We start from the raw sequence: 6,092 nt of genomic DNA, 5'->3' as shown, positions 1-6,092 counted from the left end.
CCCAACCGACTTCCGCCTTTCGCGAGCCACGCCGGCCTCGCACGCCGGTCTCCACGGTAACGCGCGTCCCAACAGGCGCCAAAGGCTCTGGGGCGGTGGCAGGGAGTCGCTCCACATCCAGGCGGGCGAGGTGTGGCCGGCAGAGGGTGCCAGAGACAGAATTTGAGTCGGAATTTGAGCTAGGTTTCGACCTTCTACCCAATTAGATTTATCGTATCAAAAGTTCTCCTAAAAAAGAGACCAAGTTTGGTCTCCTTGTGGGAATAGTGTATCCGCCCTCCTCTAAGAAACAGGGACCAGGCAACCCTCGCACGCATTTGTGAGACGTCAATCAGATAACACACAAGGGTGCCCCCCTGAAGCTCGCCTTCATTAAGTTACAATTTTCATTTGTATTCTGATGCCTGTCAGTTAAGGGCATCATGAGTGATGAAATGCAAAGCTGAGTTCACTCTAAACTAGTGGCTTCGGGCCTCCCTGGTGGCGCAAGGGGCTAAGCACCACACTATGAAGCTATCCGCAGTCTCTGCAGCACAAGTTCGATCCCCGACTGGCCAGGGAGCTACCCACATGGCACAGCAGACCTCTCCTGTCTCACCCGCTGCTCCCCTCAGCAGTGTATTTCAGTCAGTCTGCCTGTTCTGTTCCCCACTGTCTCTGGTGAATCCTCTCACACACCCCCGCTCCTGTACCTCTGGCCTGTACCCCACTTCTTGTATGCATAAATAAATCTTTAAAAAATAACAATAAACTAGTGGTTTCCAAACTCCAAAGAAAAATTGATTAAGATTGTTGGAATCAGGGGCCTCCCTGGTGGCGCAAGGGGTTAAGCACTGCACTATGAAGCAACCCGCAGCCTCTGCAGCACGAGTTTGATCCCCAGCCGGCCAGGGAGATTCCCACATGGCGAAGTGGACCTCTCCTGTCTCGCCCTCTGCTCCCCTTGTTAGGGGGAAATGATGTCCTGAGTTAATCCCATACAGGCTTTGTGGACGCCACCCCCACTCCAGACTAAAGCCATCAAGACATTGGGAAAGACAAATCCCGTTACCACCAAAGGGAAGGTGGCTGGGACCTGAGGGTGGAGTTGGGCAGCCAGATTGGATATAAAAACCAAACACGTGGGCCTTGGGCTGGCTCGCTGTTGCTGGCCTCCTGGCTTCAGGGCTCCTGGCTGGCGGCCAGCTCTCAGAGCGCCATTTTGGGATTCCTGATCGGCGGATCGGGTAGGACTCATTTAAAACTTTGTCTCCCACTTTTCTCCCTGAGCTGTACATTTCCTCATTTCCCCTTCCCTTGTAAATAAACCTTTTATTAACCTTTCGCGTGTGCCTGCAGTAGAGCATTGATAAGTCCTTTGAAGCGCGCGGGTGAGGACCCACAGTCAGGCACCCCGTTTTGTATCGGGGTTGCTCTACAACAGTGGTTTTTATATCCAATCTGGCTGCCCAACTCCACCCTCAGGTCCCAGCCACCTTCCCTTTGGTGGTGACGGGATTTGTCTTTCCCAATGTCTTGATGGCTTTAGTCTGGAGTGGGGGTGGGGTCCACAAAGCCTGTATGGGATTAACTCAGGACATCATTTCCCCCTAACACCCTCAGCAGAGTCTTTCAGTCTGCCTGTTCTGCTCCCCACTCTGTCTCTGGTGAATCCTCTCACCCCTGCTTCTCCCCGCATCTCTGGCCTGTACCCCAGCTCTTGTATGCATAAATAAATCTTAAAAAAAAAAAAGATTGTTGGAATCTACCCCCAGTTTTTTAATTCCCCAGGTCAGAGTTGGGGCTCACTGGAAAATTTGTATTTTCAGCAGGTTTCTAGCTGGTACTGATGGTCTGGCGGGTCACACCTTGAGAACTAGTACTTTAAACCTTCCATAACATCCAGATGATGGGGCCTCCCCGGTGGCGCAGCGGTTGAGCGCTGGGTTGCGAAGCTGCCGGCGACCTCTGCGGCGCAGCGGTTCGATCCCCAGCTGCTCCCCGGCCACCGGAGGAGGGTCCCGCATGGCGCGCAGACCTCTCCTGCCGCCCGCTGCTCCCCTCAGCAGTGTACTTCGGTCCTTCTGCCTGCTCTGCTCCCCGCTCTGGCTCTGGTGAAATCTCTCACCCTCCCGCGCTTCTGACTGTACCCAGTGCATGTATAAACAAAACAAACAAACAAACAAATAAATAAATAAATAAAAACATGCCTCTATAAATAAAAAAAAAAATGTGTTAAATGAAAAAAAAAAAAACATCCAGATGATGGAGGACAAGAATAGAAAAAATGGAAAGGAGGTGCCTCAAGACTCAAACCTCACTCACAGTGTTATAGGACAGGGAGAGGGGCAGCCCAAAACCCCGCAAACCTGCCTATTCTAAATGGGTTCTGCCATCCGCCGCATCAACACAAAACATATGAGACTTTAACGGGAAGGAACTTTAATACAATTAGAAACAATACAGGAAAGGCAAAGAGTCTAGTTTCTACATGAAGCACCCAAAGTTACCCGTCCCCTCGTGGGTAAAAGTCCATCCATATGGGATCGGCCCAGAACAAGGCCCCAAAGCCTGCCCCAAGTCTAAAGCATCTTCCAGTGGGGACCCACAGAAAAGGGTCACAAACAACCAGACAAGCCCGGAAGGAAAAGAGCAAAATCAACATCAAGATAAAAGCTGCCATGGTCACCTCCCCACGGGTCTCACCCACATCTGTGTCACCCCGTCCACGACCAAAAGACAAGCGCAGTTTCTTCACGTGTCTCTAGGCTCCATGCGCCTCCTCCAGGTCTCCTTGCTCCATCCTGCTTCCTTCCTTCCTCAGTCTCTTCTGCAGCTTCTCCTCTTCCTGCTCAGCTCCCCCCTCCCTTGGGAGGGGCAGGGAACCTCCCCCTTTCCTGGGGACCACCCTGTTACAACAGAAGGAGATGGGGGTCGAGGGGAATAACATGACCATTAACATGATCAATAACATGACCTCTATACCAGCTGTAGAGGTCATGACCCTCAGGCACCAGTGCCTTATCACAAGGCAGGAGACCCAAGCAGGATGAGACTGCTATAGGGAGTGGAGCACAGGCCTGAGGGTAAAGATATGGAGATTGGGCCCACCCTGGAATCTCTGATCCCTTTCTAATTTTGCCTGGTACCCAACATCGGCAACAAGCAGGCCGCTCCACGGAGGAGTGACCCCTCCCAAAGAGAAAAGGACTGTATCAATGCAGTCTCTGCAAAGGTCAGGGCAGCACTCCCACTGCCCGCCTGTGACTATACAGGTGCCTCTTTTCACCAGCTCTCTCCCTCTGCAGGGCAGCAGCTTTCTGGCTGCCCGTGACTTTTACCATGCCGGGACTTCTCTTCACCGACCTCCCTCAGCGGAGGCAGCTCTCCTCAAGGCCGCCCACCTACAACCACACAGGCCTCTCTCAGCAAAACCTGTCCCTTCCCTTTCCCTAATCAACCTGTTCTTCTAATATAACCAATGTCTGTCTTATGGAGAAACCTGCCTGGGGAACTCACTGTGTGCCGCTGAACCGGGAGCTCTAGTGAAACTGTTAGGGGGAAAAGGATGTCCCAAATCTAATTCCATACAGGCTTTGTGGACTCCACCCCCACCCCAGGCCAAAGCCAAAGACACTGGGAACTCCAAATCCCATCACCACCCAAGGGAAGGTGGCTGGGACCTAAGGGTGGGGTTAAGCAGCCAGGTGGATATAAAAGGCAGACACGTGGGCTTTGGGGATCCCCCATTTTTGGCTCTCGGCCAGCTTGCAGCGTCTGGCCAGCTCTGAGTGACTTTGGGTTTCCAGGTCGGCGGATCGGGTAGGACGCATTAAAGACTTTATTTCCCTATTTTCTCCCTGAGTTGTACATTTTCCTTATTTCCTTTTCTCTTGTAAATAAACCTTTTATTAACCTTTTGTGTGTGTCTGTAGTAGAGTATTCATAAGTCCCTTTAAAGCGCGCGGGTGAGGACCCACAGCCAGGAACCCGTTTAATATCGGGGTTGCTCTATAACAAAACCTTTCCCAGAGTGAACCCAAGGACCCCACAATTCCACAAAACGACATCACAGGGACCCCAGAGAAACGTCTGTCAGCTGGTTTCCAGAGCTCTCTCTCTAGTCCACAGCCAACACTCCAACAGCCAGACCAGGCGCTTTCTCCTCCAGGCCGCACACTCTAACTCCCTCTGGGATACTACACTTACTTTGGCATGGGTCAACCACAGTCCTTCCTTCGGGTCTTGTCTGTCATGAGTACCAGCTCCCATCCCTTCCCTATCCACGCTGGGGCTGATGGTCTGGGAAGGTCTTTGTTTCCCAGAGTCACAGGCTCTGGTTCAGGGCCTAGAGCTTCCGCTGTCACTGTAGTTCTATTGGAGCGGCCCTGCAGCCCTGGGCCTTTTGGGCTGCAGGCAGGGTCTCCAAAGCGTGCAACTCTCCTCTCCCCTCACAAGGGCTGCAGCCCTAGAGGGAACTCCATGCCTTGAAGGGACGCTGGGCACAGCGCCCTGGTCTGAACTCCACCCCAGTCCTGAACAAGGGGGCTGCTGGGAAGATGGAGTTGCCAAGCAGCCCGAGGGGTGGGGGAGGTGTGTGCAAAGGGAGAAAGGGAGCTGGGTCTTTATTGGCACCCGCCTCACGCTCTGGCTGGGTGGTGGCGGGCCTTACTAAGAGCTGCAAGACCCCAGCGCACCCTGCCAGCACCTGTAACACAGCCCACCTTGCACCATCTTGGTAACTGGAGCTTCTTGTTGCTCTACCCTGTTGGTTAATCTTTTTTTTTTTTTTTTTACTTTTTTTAAGAGTTATCAATTTATGCATACAAGAACTAGGGTACAGGCCAGAGGGGCGGGGAAGTGAGAGGATTCACCAGAGACAGAGTGGGGAACAGAACAGGCAGAATGACTGACACTGCTGAGGGGAGCAGCGGGTGAGGCAGGAGAGGTCTGCTGCATCATGTGGGTCACCTCCCTGGCCAGGGATCGAACTTGTGCCGCAGTGGCTGCGGATAGCTTCACTGTGCTGTGCTTAACCCCTTGTGCCACTAGGGAGGCTCTCCATGACAATTTATAGACTCTTTTCCCCTATCAGTAACAGTTTCTCACCTGTACATTGTCCCAAGGGAAGAATAGATGTCCCATAATCACTGTCACATCAGCGCGAACAGCCAAGGGCAGTCTGTTCTCTTGACCCCCAGTCCACTCTCACCGTCTGGGCAGGGGTGACTTTATGTAAGAAAGGAAGCACCTTCTAGACTCACCGAACAGTCAAGAGACTGGGGTCTCTTCATGGGACTTCCTGGTGGGGGGCAGTGCCATTGGGGGAGGTGTTGTTAGATTTCGGGGCACAAGGTGCACCCTGCAGCTTCTCTGCGGCAGCAAGACTGGCAACCACCCCCATGTTCACAAAAGGGACATTGAAATAACAGATGGGAAATGTGTCCTAGAGGTGCCACTGAAGGCACAAAAAAGGACAGGAGACAACAGGTGTCTCTCTAGAATCATCTCTGAATGCCCCTGGGCTGGTGGAAAAAAGCAAGGTGCAGAGATGATGATAAAACCAGAAAAGGTAGATAAAATTACATATTTACAGTTAAAAACATGTAGAATGGAAAAACAAGGTATAGGAATAAGAATATTATTCCTATAATATAAAAAAGAATATAGAAAAGAATATAGATTATATAGAATATAGAATATAATATAGAATATAATATATATAGAATATAATATAGAATAATATAGAATATAATATAGAAAAGTCTCTATATTTATGTGTTACATTAACAGGAAATGTGCAGAAATGAGGATAACTAATAACTAGCCAACATGAGTGCCAGACACTGTTCCAAGAGCTTTACAGATATTAAGTTGCTTAATTCTCTGACAAGTCCAGGTGGTAGGTGAGTTATCATCCCATTTCACAGATTAGCAAACTGAGGCACAAGGAAGTGAAGTCACTTGGCCAAAGCCATAGAGCTTGGGATTGACAGAGTTCAGATTTATATCCAGGGACTTCACCTCCAGAGTGTGTAATTGTAACCACCTTTCCATATTAGGCACCTTGTGTAGAGTGAAAGACAAAATAAAGCTTCACACATGCGTCCAGC

Source organism: Talpa occidentalis, unplaced genomic scaffold (genome assembly GCF_014898055.3).
Source record: "Talpa occidentalis isolate TD23 unplaced genomic scaffold, MPIMG_talOcc4v2.1 talOcc4.17, whole genome shotgun sequence".
In the NCBI taxonomy this organism is placed as follows: domain Eukaryota; kingdom Metazoa; phylum Chordata; class Mammalia; order Eulipotyphla; family Talpidae; genus Talpa; species Talpa occidentalis.
Note: the sequence above shows the minus strand (reverse complement) of the source record.